Here is an 18,696-nt window from a genome sequence, read left to right as displayed (position 1 = left end):
AGGTCCTGAGATACTGTCGTCGGGCAGTCCCTGTCCTGACCTCGCAGGCTGGACACAGGCTGAGTGGCCACCTAGGCCCAGAAATAGAGCTGGCACAGAGTCCTGGTAAGAGCAGGCATTGGGTGGGGTGTCAAGGGGGCATTCAAAAAATTAATTTTATGAACCAAATTCCTTAAATTGAGCCTCATGTTGGAAAGCACATCCCCCCGCACAAAGGTTCAGAGTGTGGGCTTGGGAGAGGGTCAGACATAGATTCCATTCTGTGCCCCAGCAAATTACAGCCCTCGAAACTTCAGTTTTTTGGTTCATGCCACATCCTTACGGGACCATTTAGAGCCATGCTGCCAATGGGAATATAATGTGAACCACACAGGCTCATCGATGTTTTCTAGTAGCCACACTAAAGATAGCAAAAAGACATGGGGATGTTAATTTAATAATGTGCATCATTTACTAGAAGAGACCCAAAGCTTATAACACCACGTGTAATGGACGTGAAGATTATCCCGTATGTCTTCTCTTGTTCCCAGTCTTTGAAACCTCATGTGCATTTCACACTTAATGCACGTTGCCAGGGTTTTCAAGGGCTTGGTGACCTCATGTGGCTGGTGGGATCATCGCTGGAAGGAAGAGCTGCCAGGGGTTAAATGAGGTAATCACTGCAAGCGCCGTGCCTCAGGTTTGGTAAACGTCTAATACACGCAAGATTTATTTTCTTTTCTTTTTTTAACCTGTATTTTGTCCTATCCTGTGGTATTTCACATACACTTTTTATAAGGAATTTTGCCACATTTTCTTCTTCCCACCGTTGGGATCAGTGTGTTTTTGAGAACAACCCCTGTATTTTACTTCCAGGTAGAACAGCTGTGCTGAGGCTCAGAGCCACACAACAGCCCCAAACCCAAGCGAGTTGTTGGAAGAATGTGTGGAGAAGCAGTCAGTGAGGCAGGCCGGGAGTGCAAGCCCCACCGGGGCTTGTGGAAAAGAAGCCGGAGGCCAGGGAAGCTGTGAGCTGAAGTTTGTCTGTGTCCAGACCCAGGAGCAAGTAGATATGGCGTGAGAGATCAACAAGCCCCTGATGAATGAAATAACTGAAATGCGGTAATTTTAAGATACATATGTTTCAGGTGTGTCAGCCCAGGTGGATTGGCTCTGGGCCCCTGCAGGACCAGCTGTGAGAGCTGTCTGGGTTTATCAGAATTAGTTTATGTTTTGGGAAACACTCATAATGAAAGGCTGAAGCCCAGAGGGCTTTTCTCTTCCCTTTGTGAGATTTCTCCAAAGAAAACTCTTCCCAGGAAAACTAACACAGTTGTGTCTTCATTGGGATTGTTTGTGATTCACTGTGATATGGTTTGGCTGTGTTCCCACCCAAATCTCAACTTGAATTATATCTCCCAGAATTCCCAGGTGTTGTGGGAGGGACCCAGGGGGAGGTAATTGAATCATGGGGGCCGGTCTTTCCCGCACTATTCTCGTGATAGCAAATAAGTCTCATCAGATCTGATGGGTTTATCAGGGGTTTCTGCTTTTGCTTCTTCCTCATTTTCTCTTGCTACAGCCATGTAAAAAGTGCCTTTCGCCCTTCCGCCATGATGCTGAGGCCTCTGCAGCCATGTGGAACTGTAAGTCCAATTAAACCTCTTTCTTCCTAGTCTTGGGTATTTCTTTATTAGCAGCATGAGATGGACTAATACATACTGGCACATTCTTGCACAAAATATACTTAAGGAATGGCAGTTGAGATTTTGTGCACATCAGATCCACTTTTGGATCCATCACGTGTGTAGAGACAGCACTTCATACCCACCAGACAAGCAGGTGGAGGTCCACAGTTAGGGCAATTCACCCATCTAAGAATAATATTTGGGTATGACAATTACTGTTCCTCACAGCTATAACTTTTGTTATTTTCAACCTGTCTTCTTTTCTGTTGGAGAAAAAGACGAAAACAAAAACTCAACTTATAAAACCAGATGCATCTTTACAAAAAGATTCCTCACATTATTACCTTAAAAAATTTTCACTGTATGTTGTTGCCTGTTCAAGTAAATGTGTTTTTCAAAGCATAACATATGCGGAGCATACAGAGAAGTGTGCAATATCTCTACTGCACAGCTCGAGAGATGCTCAGTAAAATGAACACAGCTGTGTAAGCAAAACTCAGACAAGTATGTGAGTGCCCTGCCCCACAGAAGATCATGGCCTGGCACCTGCCCCACACAAGACCATAGCCTGGCCCCTGCCCCACGGAAGACCATTGCCTGCTCCCTGCCCCATGGAAGACCATAGCCTGGTGCCTGCCTCATGGAAGGCCATGGCCTGGCCCCCATCCCATGGAGGACCATGGCCTGGCCCCTGACCCACGGAAGATCATGGCCTGGCCCCTGCCCCACAGAAGACCACTGACTGGCCCCTGCCCCACGGAAGACCACAGCCTGGCCTCTGCCCCATGGAAGGCCACGGCCTGGCCCCTGACCTACAGAAGACCACGGCCTGGCCCCTGCCCCATGGAAGGCCATGGCCTGGCCCCTGATCCATGGAAGGCCATGGCCTGGTTCTTGCCATTTCTGCTACGAGGATCTTATTGGCTGTTCATGTTTATCATTTTGGGGCAATATTTGTTTAAATATTTTGTCCACTTTTATTGGGTGCCCCTCCTGACTGTACTTTTGTATACATTAATCATCCTCTTTATCTGCCTCCCTTCCAATCACCCCAACCAGCCTCTAGTAAAAACCTTCTACTTTCAATCTCCAAGAGTTCAGTTTTTGTTTTTTTTAGCTCCCATGTGCTACTGAGAATGTGTGATTTGTGTCTTTTCATGCCTGGCTTATTTTACTTAACATAAACTACTCCACTTGCATTACATGTTGTTGCAAACAATGAGATTTCATTTTTTATGGCTAATAATCCATTGTGTACATGTACCACATTTTAAAAATCTGTTCATCCATTGATGGACACTTAGGTTGATCTCATACCTTGGCTATTGTGAATAGTGCTTCAATAAGCATGGGAGTGCAGATATGTCTTGGATATACTGATTTCCTTTGCTCGGGTATACACCCAGGCAGTGGTATTGCTGGATCATATGGTAGTTTTATTTGTAGATTTATTAGGAACCCTCATATTGTTCTCCATAGTGGCTGTACTAATCTGCACTCTCACCAACAGTGTATGAGGGATTCCCCTTTCTTCACATTCTCACCAGCATTCATTATTGCCTGTCTTGAGGATAAAAGCCATTTTAACCAGGGTGAGATGATATCTCCTTGCGGTTTTGAGTTACATTTTTTCTGAATGATTGGTGATGTTGAGCTTTTTTTTTTTTTTTTTTTTTTTGAGACAGAGTCTTGCTCTGTCGCCCAAGCGGGAGTGCAGTGGCACGATCTCGGCTCACTGCAAGCTCTGCCTCCTGGGTTCATGCCATTCTCCTGCCTCAGCCTGCTGAGTAGCTGGGACTACAGGCACCCGCCACCACGCCCAACTAATTTTTTGTATTTTTTTTTAGTAGATATGGGGTTTCACCATGTTACCCAAGATGGTCTCGATCTCCTGACCTCGTGATCCATCCGCCTCGGCCTCCTAAAATGCTGGGACTACAGGCGTGCATTTTTTCATGTACCTATTGGTCATTTGTATGTCTCTTTTGAGAAATGTCTATTCAGATCTTTTGCCCAATCTTTTTTTTTTTTTTTTAATTGGATACAGGGTCTCACTCTGTGGCCCAAGCTGGAGTGCAGTGGTGCAATCTCGGTTGACTGCAGCCTCCATCTCCTGGGCTCAAGAAATCTTCCCATCTCAGTCTCCTGAATAGCTGGGACCACAGGCATGTGCCCCCTACATCCAGCTAATTTTTGTATTTTTTTTGTAGAGACAGGGTTTCCTCATGTTGCCCAGGCTGGTCTTGAACACCTGAGCTCAAGCAATCTGCCCTCCTTTGCTTCCCAAAGTACTGGGATTACCTGCATAAGCCACCATGCCTGGCCATTATTTTCTTATTTATATAAATTTAAGGGGTACAAGTGCAGTTTTATTACATAGATATGTTGTGTAGTGATGATGTCTGGGCTTTTACTTTATCGATCACCCAAATAATATGTATGTGCATATTAAGTCATTTCTCATTCCCCCATGTCCCCCCTCCTCCCAGTGTCTATCATTCCACATTCTATGCCCATGTGTACACATGATTTAGTTCACACTTATAAATGAGAATAAGTGGTATTTGACTTTCTGTGTGTGAGTTGTTTCACTTTATATGATGGCCCCTAGTTCCATGTTGCTGCAAAAGACATGATTTCATTCTTTTTATGGCTGAATAGAATTCCATTGTGTATATGTACCACATTTTCTTTATCCAATCATCTGTCGATGCATACTTTGGTTGATTGCATATCTTTGCTATTATTAATAATGTTGCAATAAACATGTAAGTGCAGGTATTTTTTGATATAATGATTTCTTTTCCTTTGAGTAGATGCCCAGTGGTGGGATTGCTGGATCCAATGGTAGTTCTATGAGGAATCTCCATACTATTTTCCATAGAGATTGTACTTAATTTACATTCACACCAACCGTGTATAAACATTCTCTTTTATTTGCATCCTAGCCAAAGTCTGTTGTTGTTTTTGTCTTTTTAATAATAGTCATTCTGACTGGTGTAAGATGATATTTCATTGTCCTTCTAATTTTCATTTCTCTGATAATTAGTGATGTTGACTATTTTTTCATATGCTTGTTGGACATTTTTATGTCTTCTTTTGAAAAAAATGTCTACTCATATTCTTTGCTCACTTTTTAACAGGTTGTTGTTGTTGAGTTGTTTGAGTTCCTTGTAAATTCTGCCAGTTGCATAGTTTCTAAATATTTTCTCCCATTATCCAGGCATTCTGTTTATTGATTGTTTCTTCTGCTGTGAAGAAAGTCCTTTTAGCTTAATTAAGACCCATTTTTCTATTTTTGTTTCTGGGGCTTGTGTTTTTGAGGTCTTTGTTATGCACTCTTTATGTAGAACAATGCCCAGAAGAGTTTTATCTAGGTGTTCTTCTAGCATTTTTATAGTTTCAGGTCATATATTTAAGTTTAATCCATCTTCAGTTGATTTTTGTATATGGTGAGAGATAAATTCTTCTACATATGCCAATCCAATTTTTCCAGCACTATTTATTGAAAAGGATGTCTTTCCCCTGTGCATGTTCCTTTCCACTTTGCCAAAGATCAACTGGCTAGAAATATGTGTCTTTATTTCTGGGTTCTCTATTATGTTCCATTGATCTATGTGTCTATTTTTATACTTTTAAAGAGTGGACAAAGGACATGAATATATCATGCTGCTTTGGTTCCTATATCCTTGTAACAGAATTTGAAGTCAGGTAATGTGATGCCTCCAGCTTTGTTCTTTTTACTTGAGATTGCTTTGGTTTTTGGGCTCTTCTTTGGCCCCATATAAATTTTAGGATCTGTTTTTCTAATTCTGTGAAAAAAATGACATTGGTATTTTGATAGGAATTGCATTGAATCTGTAGATTGCTTTGGATGGTATGGTCATTTTATTAATTAATAAAATTCCTCTGGTCCATGAGCATGGAATGTTTTTCTATTTGTTTGTGTCATCTATACTTTCTCTCCTTAGTGTTTGTGGTTTTCTTTGTAGCAGTATTTCACCTCCTTAGTTAAAACCATTCTTGACTAGATTAATTTTTTCCTATGATGTTGTTTCAGCTCCTTGCATATTCTGGTTATTAATTTATTGGCAGATGGGTAGTTTGCAAATATTTTCTCTCATTCTGTGGGTTGTCTCACCACTTTCTGGTTGTTTCCATTGTTGTGCAGAAACTTTTTAGCATGATATGATCCGATTTGTCCATTTTTGCTTTGATTGCCTGTGCTTTTGAGGTATTACTCAAAAAAAATTTGCTTAGAGCAATGTCCTGGAGTGTTTCCCAATGTTTTCTTCTAATGTCATAGATTTAGGCCTGAGATTTAAATATTTAATCCATCTTATTTTGGATTTTGTATAGGGTGAAAGATAGGCATCTAGTTTCATTCTCTTGCATATTAACATTCAGTTTTTCCATCACCATTAATTAAAGATTTTTTCTCCAATGTATGTTCTTGGCATTTTTGTTGAAAATGAGTTTATTATAAATGGATGGATATTTTTGTGTTTTCTATTCTGTTCCATTGGTCTGTGTTTCTGTTTTTATGCCAGTACCATGCTGTTTTGGTTAATATAGCTTTGTAGTATAATTTGAAGTTCAGTTTTGTTCTTTTTGCTCAGGATGGCTTTGGCTATTCTGGGTTTTCTTGTGGTTCCATATAAATTTTAAGATTATTTTTCCTGTTTCTGTGAAGCATGTTATTGATATTTTAATAAGTATTACATTTAATCTATAGATTGCTTTGGGTAGTATAAACAGTTTATCAATATTAATCTTTCTGATCCATGAACATGGAATATCTTTCCACTTTTATGTGTCCTCTTCAATTTCTTTCACCAATGTATTATGGTTTTTATTGTAGAGATCTTTCACTTCCTTGGTTAAGTTTATTCCTGGGTATTTTGTTTTATTTGTATCTACTGTAAATGAGATAACATTCTTGGTATCTTTTTTAGGTTGCTCACAATTGGCATATAGAAAGGCTACTGATTTTCATATGTTGACTTTGTATCCTGAAACTTTGTTGAATTTATCAGCTCTATGAGTTTTTTGATGTAGTCTTTAGGTTTTCCTAATATATATATTATGATATAATGTATTATCTGCAAAAAAGGATAATTTGACTTCATTCTTTCCAATTTGGAAATCATTTTGACATCCTTTTCTTGTTCCAGATCTTAGAGGAAAGGCTTTTAGTTTTACCTCATTCAGTATGACGCTAGTTCTGGGTTTGCCGTATGTGGCTTTTATTGAGTTTTTTGAGTTTATATTTTGAAGAAATGATGATTTTATTGAATTATTTTTCAGCACTTGCTGAAATGATCATACAGTTTTTTTACCTTCATTTGATACGATGTATTGCATTTATGGATTTACATATGTTGAACCATCCTTGTATACTTGGAATCCCATCCTTAAATCCCACTTGATCATGATGAATGATCTTTTTGATGTGTTGTCAAATTTGGTTTACTAGTATTTTGTTGAGGATTTTGAGTATATGTATTGGTCTATAGTTATTCTTTTTCTTTTTTTTTGATGTGTTTTTGTCTGGTTTTAGTATCAAGGTAATACTGGCCTCATAAAATGACTTTGGAAGTATTCCCTCCTCCTCATTTTTTTTAGAACAGTTTGGATAGGATTGGTATTCATTCCTTAAATGTGTGGTAGAGCTCATCAATGAAGCCATCAGGTCATGGACTTTTTTTATTAATAGGAAACATTTTATTACTGCTTCTATCTTGTTACTTGTTATTGGTCTGTTTAAGTTTTTTATTTCTTCATGATTCAATCTTGGTAGGTTGTATGTGTCCAGGAATTTATCTATTGTTCTACATTTTCCAATTTATTGGCATATAATGCTTACAATAGTCTCTAATGGTCCTTTGTATTTCTGCGGTATCAGTTGTAATGTTTCCTTTTTATCTCTGATTTTATTTATTTGGGTCTCTTTTTTCTTAGTTATCCTGGCTAAAAATTTATAGATTTTGTTTATCTTTTTTCAATGAACCAACTTTTAGTTTTGTTGGCCTTTTGTATTTTTGTCTCAATTTTATTTATTTCTGCTCTGATCTTTATTTTTCTTGTCTTGTACTAATTTTGGTTAGTAGAATTTTGTTTGGTTCACTCTTGCTTTTCTAGTTCTTTAAGATGCATCACTGGGTTGTTTATTTGAAAATATTTTACTTTTCTGACATAAGCATTTATTGCTATAAACTTCCCCTTTTGTACTGCTTTTGCTATATCCTGTATGTTTTGGTATGGTGTGTTTCCAGCATTTGTTTCAATTTTTAAAAAAATTCCTTCTTAATTTCTTCATTGACCTAATGGTCATTTAGAAACATATTGTTTAATTTCTGGGTGTTGACATCTCCAACTATTACTGTATTGTGGTCTATCTTCCTCTTTAGATCTATCAATATCTGCTTTTATATCTGGGTGCTCTTGTGTTGGGTATATATTTACATTTGTTATATGATCTTTTGAATTGGCCCCTTTATCATTATAAAATTATAAAATGACCTTCTTTCTCTCTTTTTAATGATTTTCTCTTGAAATCTATTTTATCTGATACAACTATAACAAGTCCTTCTATTCTTTGGTTTCCATTGGCATTGAATTTTTCATTCCTTTATTTCAGTCTATGTGTGTCTTTTTTGGTGAAGTAAGTTTCTCGTAGGCACCATATAGTTGGGTCTTGCTTTTTAAAATTTTTTTGAGACATAGTCTTGCTCTATTACCCAGGCTGGAGTATAGTGGCTTGCTCACAGCTCACTGCAGTCTTGACCACCTGGGCTCAAGTGATCTTCCCACCTCAGCCTCCCTAGTAGCTAGCTGGAACTACACCATGTATATCTAATCTTTGTATATATATATATATATATATATATATATATATATATATATATTTTTTTTTTTTTTTTTTTTTGTAGAAATGGGGTTTTGCCATGTTGTCCAGGCTGGTCTCAAGCCCCTGGCCTCAACTGATCCACCTGCCTTGGCCTCCCAAAGTGCTGAGATTACAGGCATAAGCCAACACACTGAGCCCTGGGTCTTGATTTTTGAAAATCCATTCAACTATTCTGTCTCTTGATTAGAGAATTTAGTCCATTCACTTTCAGTGCTATTATTGGCAGGTAAGAACTAAGCGCTGTCATTTTGTTATTTGTTTTATGGTTGTTTTATTGATCTTCTTTTTCTTTTTTCCTTCCTTTCTGTCTTCCTCTGTGTAAAAGTAACTTTCTCTGGTAGCATGTTTAAATGTATTACTTTTTATTTTTTTGTGTGTATCTGTTAAAGGTTTTTGTTCTGTGGTTGCCATGAGTCTTGCAAATAACATCTTATAGCCAATTATTTTAAACTGATGCCAAGTTATTCTGATTATTAAAAAAAACCAGACAAACAAGCACAAAGAAACCCAGAAAAGTCTACAGTCGAACTTCACCCTCTTCTCCTGGTTTTTGAGTTTTTGTTGCCTCTATTTATATCTTTTTATACTGTTTATCTCTTAGGAAGTTGTTGTAGTTATTATTTTTGACAGGTTTATCTTTTAATCTTCTTACTCAAGATATAACTGGTTTATACACTATAATGACAATGTTAGGGTATTCTGTATTTATCTGTGTATTTACTATTATTAGTGAGTTTTACACCTTCAGACAACTTCTTGTTGCTTGTTAATGTCTTTTTTTCAGATTGAAGAATTTCATTTAGCGTTTTTTTTTTTTTTGTGGGACAGGCCTGGTATTGATGAAATCCCTCAGGTTTTGTTTGCCTCAGAAAGTTTTATTTCTACTTCATGTTGAGGAATAATTTTTCTGGATATAATACTCTAGAATGGAAGTTTATTTTCTTTAGGACTTTAAATATGTCATCTCACTCTGTTCTGTCATGTAGGTTTTTGCTGCAAAGTATGTTGCCGGATATATTGAAGCTCCTTTATATGTTATTTGTTTATTTTTTCTTGCTGCTTTTAGAATTCTTTCTTTATGTTTGACTTTCAACAGTTTGATAATTAAATGCCTTGGGGTAGTTATATTTGGGTTGACTCTGCTTTGTGTTTTATAGCCTTCTTGTATCTGGATATTCATGTCTTTCTCTAGGTTTGAAAAGTTCTATTATTATTTCTTGAACAAAATTTCTATTCTGATTTCTCTATATCTTCTTTTAGGTAAATAACTTACTATATTTGGCCTTTTGAGTCTATTTTCTAGGTCTTGTAGATCTGCTTCATTCTTTTTATTCTTGTTTCTTTTTTCTTCTCCATGTGTTTTCATATAGCCTGTCTTCAACCTCACTAATTCTTTCTTCTACTTGATCAACTGTGCTGTTGAGAGACTTGAACACATTTTTCAGTTTGACAATTGATTTTTTAAGCTCTAGAATATCTGTTGGATTTTTAAAACTTTCAATCTCTTTGTTAAATTTCTCTGATAGAATTCTGAATTTGTACTGTGTTAAAGTTCATTGAGATTCCTCAAGACAATTATTGAATTCTGTGTCTGAAAGGTCACATATCTCTGTCACTCTGAGCTTGGTCACTGATTCTTTAGTTCATTTGGTGAGGTCATGTTTTCCTGGATTTTCTTAATGCTTGTGTATTGTATGTTTGTTGATGTCTGGGCATTGAAGAGTTTTGTATTAATTTCAGTTTTAGCAGTCTGGGTTTGTTGTACCATCCTTCTTAATGAGGTTTTCCATGTATTCAACAGAAATTGAGTGTTGTGATCTAAGCCTGTGGTCACTGCCACCGTATCAGTACTAAGGGGCACCCTAAGCCCAGTAACATTGTAGCTGTTACTGACTTCTAGAGGCACCACCTTGGTGGGCTTGGGTAAAATAAAGAAAAATTTCTTGGGTTACTAGACAGTGTCTTTAGGTCCCCTCTCTCTCTTTCTCCAATCAGAATGCATCTTGCTCCACACCGTGCTGCCTGGAGTTATGGCAGGAGTGATGCATGTACCGCTGTGACCACCACACTGGCCCTGCACTGGGTCCTACCTGAACCCAATGTGGTACTGGGTCTCACCTAAGGCCTGTGAGGACTACTGCCTGTATACCACTGATGTTTACTCAAGGACCAAGGGCTCTTCAGTCAGCAGGTGATGAATCTTGCCAGGACCGGGTCCTTCCCTTCAGAACAGTGAGTCCCCTTATGGCACAAGGTGGGTGTGAAATGCCAGCTAGGAGCTAAGGCCTGGAACTGGGGATTCCAGGAATCTGCTTGGTGCTTTATTTTACTGTAGCTAAGCTGGTACCCAAGCAACAAGACAAAGTCCTCCTTACTCTTCCCTCTCCTTTCTGTAGGCAAGATGAGTCTCCTTCCTGAGTTGCACTGCCTGGAATTGGGGGAGGGGTGATGCCAGTGCTCCCTCAGCTGCCAAAGCTGATGTCTCAATGGGTCACATCCCAAGTCCACTGCCTCTGAGCTCAGCACAGCACCAGGGGTTGCCCAAGGATTGCAGTCTCTGTGGCATTATGGCCTCTCAAATTTATTTTGGGCCCCAGACCACTTTAGTCAGCTGCTGGTGGGTCCAGCCAGGACTCAGATTCCTCCCACTGGGAATAAGAATTCTCTGTTTGGTGCTGCTCTAAATGCTCCCTCAATGGTCACCAAGAGAATTCTGCCCTGTGTTGTGTTTGGCTGTGACAGGGCAGCACTGAGTTTCAGTGGAATGTCCCACATTCATTTGACTCTCTCTTCCCCAAGCACACAGATTCTCTCTCCATGCAGCTTTGATGGGGCATGGGGAAGGGGTGGTGTAGGCAATGCAATACTGCCCTTTCTACCCTCTTCAATGCTTCTTTCCTTGATATTATGTTAAAACCAGGTACCATAATGGCTCATCTGATTTTTTGGTTCTTATAAAGGTGCTTTTTTGCATGGATAGTTTTTCAGTTTGGTGTTCCTGCCGGGGAACAGTTGTTGGAGGGTTCAATATTTGGCTCTCTTGCTCCACTGCCTCCAAAACTTCTATATCCTTAATAATTTTCTATCTAACTGTTATATCAATTACTGAAACATTGTAGTTGAATCTTGCTTTTTTATCAAATAGAGAAATGTCTTCTTTTAAACTGGAGTATGAAATCTGGTGCTATTAAATAAATCACCATAAGCTATATGTGACTATTTAAATTTAAGTTTAAATTACTTAAACTTAAATATCATAAAAAGTTTAGTTCTTCACTCATATTAGCCTTTTCAAGTGCTCAATAACCACATGTGACTAGTAGCTTCTGTATTGGACACTGCAGGAAAAAAAAATTTTTATAATTTAATATGTATTATTAAACAGTGATAACCATTGATACATAACATAATCATCAATATGGTGAGTATTCTCTTATGCATAAGTAGCTTAATCCTCAGCTAAAATCTCAGAGAAAACCCTTGTAGATCTCCAGAGCATTTGACCGAAAAACAATGCTGTTGAATGTTTCCTATGTAATTATAAATAAGAAAAATATCTTACAATATCTTATAAAATTATCTCAGAATATGCTGTTAATAACTCAAAGTTATAAAGTACCCAAATTTATTTTTATTTCCACTTCAAGTACTAATTTCTTTTAGTTTTATTATTGACAGTGTTTTTCCAGTAGTAACTACCCACAAGCCTGCATACTGAAATGTCCCCATCATTTTTATTAAGGATGTCAATAAAATATATGTTGTGGTATAACTATGTCAGATTTAAGATCTGTTAATGTAATAGAGTTTCTTCATCTGCCAACCAGAAGTATTTCTTGTCATATTTCCTGGCAATATACTTTAGGAATTACACTTGGTTTAATTTTATGTAAGTAAGTTCTGCGTCAAAATAAGAAACGTTGAGAAACTCTTTGTCTAGTGAAACCTTGGAGATGTGAAAACTGAATTTAATGTGGTATCCCGGATGGCATCCAACAAGAGAAAAATGTGATTGAATAAGAACTAAGAAAATATGAATAAAGTGTAACCCTCAGTCAATAATAACATATCAATATTGGTCCATTAATTTTAAGAAATATGCAATACTGACATAGATATTAATAATAGAGAAAACTAGATGCAGGAAATATGGGACCTCCCTGCACTACCTTTCCATTTTACAGAAAACCTAAAGCTGCTCAAAAATAGCTGAACTAAAAATAAAATTCTAAGCCCCCCAACTGATTGAGTGGACCATCTCTTGGCCAAGGAGACCCCAGAGAAACCTTGAACATTGAGTTCTTGGCCATGACAGAATGGGGGTCAGATACACCTCATTACACCCCTTCACGTGCTAACCATAATTGGGCTTTCTTCTCTAAGGGCTAAATGGAAATTTACTAACTGTCCTACACTGCCCCTCCCTTCTTGTCTGATAAGAGACGTCTGACCATGAATTGCTTCTGGCCAGTCTGTAAACAACGTGCAATAAGGGTTTTTGTGTCTTCTGCTTCACCTTTTGATATCAGAGAGCTGAAAACACCTTTGGATCATGCTACCACCACCACTTTTTGAACATGGGCTCATTGCAAGGGACATGAAGCTCAGTTGCAGATGTGTATGTTTTCCCTTCCATAAATATTTATGACTCTCCCTATAGCTTATTATATATGTACATTTGGCTACCTCTTACATTTCCCTTCTTGCCCTCCCTCCCCAATTCATAGTGCCTGTTTTTGGCATCGGGCTAGAGGCCACATTTCCCAGTCTGTCAGAATGGCAACCTGCAGGCTGCATCCCTTCATGAGAAATAAAGCTCTTCTTTCCAAATTATGAACTTAATCATCCTTGAGTTGACAAGCCAAAACTTTATTGTTTTAACGTAAGTTCAGAGTTTTTTATCTACATCATTAAAAACTGTTTGAAATGCATGCAATTTAAAACCACCACTTAATAAACAGATAAATAGAATGAAAATATAATCTAATACAGTTTTTGAACAATGATTTGCTATTCTAAGAATTTATTCATTTCACTTAAATATTTATCTAAATTTTCATCTAAAATTCAAATTAATTTTATCTAAATATGCAAATTCATTGTCATAAGTGGCCTAATATTTATAATCTTTTAAAATTGCTGTTTTTCCTTGCTGTTACTGGTTATTTTGGCCTTTCTTTTTCTTTTCTTTTGATCTATGTTGCCAGAGGTCTACCTTTTTGTTATCGTTTAGTTTTCTCTGGAAAAACAGCTTCTGATTTTGTAGCTCCTGTGATGAGAATGTTTTCTTTCGCATTTTGTGTAGTTTATTTTAATCTTTCAATTCTCCTTACTTCTGTTTATGACTTTTGCAGTTTAATTTTTTAATAAATCTTGAGTTGGGTTTGATTTTTTTCATTAAAAGAATATTTTTAGACTACAAATTTAGACTAATAGACTATGAATTTGCTTTTAAACACAACATTAACTGTATCCCATGAGTTTTGGTATACCATTTTATATTATCACTTAGTTCAAATGCTATTTTGAAATTTTCATTGTGTTTTTCTTATAAGCTGCAGTGTCATAATTTTATGTATCAATGATTCAATCGCTGAATGCCTAGATATTTGGTTAAACATTATTTCTGGATGTGCCTAGTAGGGTGTTTCAGGAAGAGATTAGACTTCAAATCTGTAGACTAAATAAAGCACATTTTCTGCCCCAACCTGGGGTGGGCATCTTTCTATCTCTGAGGGCCTGATAGAACAAAAAGACAGAGGAAGGGAAGATTCACTCCTTCTGCTCTGTTGAACTGGGACATCAATTTTCTGCCCTCAGCACTCCTGGTTCTAAGGCCTTTAAACACAGACTCTAATCTATGCCATCAGCTCACTGGCTCTCAGGTTTCACACTGCACCACTGGCTTTCTTGGGTCTCAGCTTGCACAAAGCAGATTGTGGAACATGTCAGCCTTAATAATCACACGGGCAATACCTTGTAATTAATATATACATCATTGATGTGGTTTGACTTTGTGTCCCCACCCAAATCTCATTTTGAATTGCAATCCCATAATCCCTATGTGTTGTGGGAGGAACCCAGTGGGAGTTAATTGAATAATGGGGGTGGTTTCCCCCATGCTGTTCTCATGATAGTGAGTGAGTTCTCACGAGATCTGATGGTTTTATAAGGGGCTTTTCCCTCTTTGCTCAGCACTTCTTCTTCCTGCTGCCATGTGAAGAAGGACATGTTTGCTTCCCCTTCTGCCAGGATTGTAAGTTTCCTGAGGCCTCCCAGGCCTATGGAACTCTGAGTCATTTAAACCTCTTTTCTTTATAAATTACCCAGTCTTGGGTAGTTCTTTATAGCAGAGTGAGAATGAACTTATACAGTTATGTTGGTTCTATTTATCTAGAAAACTCTGATTAATACATGAGGGTTGTTTGGAAACTCTGATGCTTAATATGGAAGCACTTAGGAGTTCCAAGTTACCTTTTTGTTATTGATTTTGTAATTCATTTCACTTTGGTTAAAAATTATGCTGTGCACCACTTTGATATTTTAAAATGTATTAAGACATCAAATTTTGTCCTGTGTATAATAAAATTTTATAAGTGTCCTTGTGCTTTTGAAAAGTTTATTCTGCAGCTACTGAAAGAAATGCTCTATGTATGTCAGCATAACTTCAATTTCCAACTCCATCCTCACGTGACTGTCTTCCCTCTGTGTGTCTGTGTCCAAATTTCTCCCTTTTGACAAGGACAACAATAATTGGATTAGGTTTTACTATGACTTAATTTTAACTTGACTAAATCTGCAAGACCCTATTTCCAAATGCAGTCACCTTCACAGGTTTCAGGTGGACATGAATTTTGGGGGTGCACTGTTCAACCCAGTATGTTCTTTAAATATTTGTGTATTTTTAAGCTATTTTTGTTATTAATTTCTTGTTTAATTCCACTGTGGTCTCACAGCATACTCTGTATGGTTTCTATTCTTTTACACTTGTTCAGTTGTGAAATAGGAGTGTTGATTCCCAGAGTAGAGTTGGCCATGTTTATCCCATTATTGCCCCCACTCCTTCCATAATCTAGGAACACGTAACATCATCTGAGAATAGCCCAGAAGCATGACAAGCAGGACCGTGTTGTGGACTCTTACTGTTCTTTATACATGATACAACTGGAATTCAGACTAAGAGTAAAACTCTCAAATGTTATTAAGTTTCATCAAAGCTAATGAATCAGTAGCTTTGGGTGATAATAAAGCTATTATCCATGAAATAGTTGGTTTTGTCCACTTTTTTTTTTTTTTTGAGTTAGAGTCTCGCTCTGTCACCCAGGCTGGAGTGCAATGGTGCAATCTGCAACCTCTGCCTCCCGGGTTCAAGTGATTCTCCTGTCTCAGCTCCCTGAGTAGCTAGGATTACAGGCGTGCACCACCATTCTCAACTAATTTTTGTATTTTTAGTAGAGATGGGGTTTCACCATGTTGGCCAGGCTGGTCTTGAACTCCTGACCTCAGGCGATCCACCTGCCTTGGCCTCCCAAAGTGCTGGGATTACAGGTGTGAGCCACTGCACCTGATCAATTTTGCCCATTTGGATAATTGAGGTTTTTTTTTTTTTTTTTTTAGATGGAGTTTCATCCTGTCACCCAGGCTGGAGTGCAGTGGCGCAATTTTGGCTCACTGCAAGCTCCACCTCCCGGGTTCACGCCATTCTTCTGCCTCAGCCTCCCGAGTAGCTGGGACTACAGGCGCCCACCACCACGTCTGGCTAATTTTTTTGTATTTTTTTAGTGGTGATGTGGTTTCACCGTGTTAACAAGGATGGTCTCGATCTCCTGATCTCGTGATCCACCTCCCACAGTGCCAGGATTACAGGCGTGAGCCACTGTGCCCGGCCCAATAATTAAGTTTTGAAAGTGTTTTTGTATGACAACAATAAAGATAGTGCTGGACACTTTCTCAAAAACATGATCAATGTCTTCTATATTGCAAGTCACAATAGTATTTAGCAAACTTGCTAATGAAAATGTGAAACACAGAGAGCCTTCAAGGTGGAAGGCAGCAGACACGACTGTTTAAAGAATGAGGACATCTCTGAGGCAAAACCTGTTGAAATTGAAGAAGAGAATAAAGTGGAAGAAAAGGAAGATGCTGGAGAAACCCCTACCCGCCCCCCGGCCAGCCACTGTGGCCATCATCGTTAATTTATGATCCATGCAACACAACATCAAGCCACTAGACCAGAATACGGATTCCTCCCAGTGAACATACTCCAGCAAATACACCAACAAGAATGCCTCAAGGCACAGGGGTTGCAAGAAACACCATCCGAACTGCCCCCCAAACTGTTCTGGCCATTGACCTCATACTTTTCAGGAGCTTCCCAGGACAGCAACTGCCTAGCACCAGAGGACTTTGTTAGTAGAGAGAAATAGTTCAAATATGCTAAAAGTGGTTTGCAAAATGAAAAGGTAAGCACTATGTGGAGAACCTACAGGAGGCCCCTAAGTATGGACTACAGGCAAAGAAGGAAATCTTTGAACAGACCTGTGCAACTTTGGCCTAAACAACTGACAGTCCATTTAGCCTTTCAGAAGCACAGTTCTAGGAAGACCTTAGTTCCACTGAACATGCTGATGAAATCTGTTTGTGTACTGGATTCCTGTCGAAGCATGCATGGGCAGCCTCAATCAGTTTTACTGTGGATTTAGTAGACCCAACAATTTCTGTTTATATGGGACTGATGTAAGCATGATTCTAAAAATACTCATTAAACCCCACTTCAAAAAATTAAAGCAAACTGCTATACATGTATATCGTGAAAAAGCTTCGTATCTCAATTTACATGCATTAAGGAAATATTTAAACATCTATAATGTTTGGGTAAACAGGTCATTATTACTTTAATATAAAAATTTAAATTTAGTAAAGATTTCCAGATATAGGACTAAACTTTTTCATCGTATTACCTTTCTTTAGTGTATTAATTATGCTTCTCTTAAAAATATTAGTTGTTGTCTCGGGGTTTGCAATGTGTATTTCTGACTAATATAAGTCCACCTTCAAATACCACTGTATGACTTAACAGATAGTGTAGTTAACTTACAATAAAATATTCCTAATACCTTCCTTCTGCCCTTTATAACATTCTTATTCACTTCATTTATCCGTATGCTATGATACCTGATATATTGCTACTATTATTTTTTAAAAGATATTGTTATATTTTTGATTAGTTAAAACAAAGAAAAATAAAGGATTTTATTTTACCTTCATTTATTCCTTATCTATTGCTTTTCCTTTCTTTAGGTAGATTCAATTTCTGATCTGTATCAATTTTCTTCTTCTTTAAAAACTTCTTACATTTCTTGCACAGATCTGCTGGTGATGGATCCTTTAGATTTTGTTTGTCTAGGAAATTAATTATTTCCCCTTTACTTTTGTAGTATACTTTTTACTATATATTTTTTATGTCAATGGTTTAAATATTTCATTCCACTGTCTTGCTTGCATAGTTTCAAAGAGAATTCTGCTGTAAGTCTTATTCTTGTTCCCATGCAGATCAGCTGTCTCTTGATTCTGATGCCTTTCAAGACATTTTTTTGTCTTTGATTTCCTGTAGCTTAGGTATGATATGCTTGTGTATTCACCTTATTATAATTAATTGTTATTATTATAATATTTATCCTTGGTGTCCTCTGAGCTTTCTGGATCTGTGGTTTAATGTCTGTCATTAAATTTGAAAAATCCTTGGTAATTATTATTTCAAATATTTCTTCTCCAGTTTCTCCTTTTCCTTCTAGTAGTCTAATGCGTATAAAATCTTTTAAATTTATTCCCAAGTCCTTTGATATTCTGTTCCAGTTTTCATTTGTTTTCCTATTTTCATTTTAGTTTGAAAGTTTTTGTTGTCGTATATTCAAGCTCACTGCATTTAAAAGTGCATTAAGAAGTACTCTACATTATTAAAGATCAGAGATATGCAAATTAAAACCATGCGGAAAGAGCACCACACACCTGTGAGAATGGTTATAACTGGAGAGACTGGCCGAAGTGTTGCTGAGAACGTGTAGTCAGTCACTAGAACTCCCACACACTGCTATCGGAAACATGAAATGATACCATCAG

Source organism: Gorilla gorilla, chromosome 5 (genome assembly GCF_029281585.2).
Source record: "Gorilla gorilla gorilla isolate KB3781 chromosome 5, NHGRI_mGorGor1-v2.1_pri, whole genome shotgun sequence".
NCBI classification, from domain to species: domain Eukaryota; kingdom Metazoa; phylum Chordata; class Mammalia; order Primates; family Hominidae; genus Gorilla; species Gorilla gorilla.
This window is presented reverse-complemented; position numbering follows the sequence as displayed.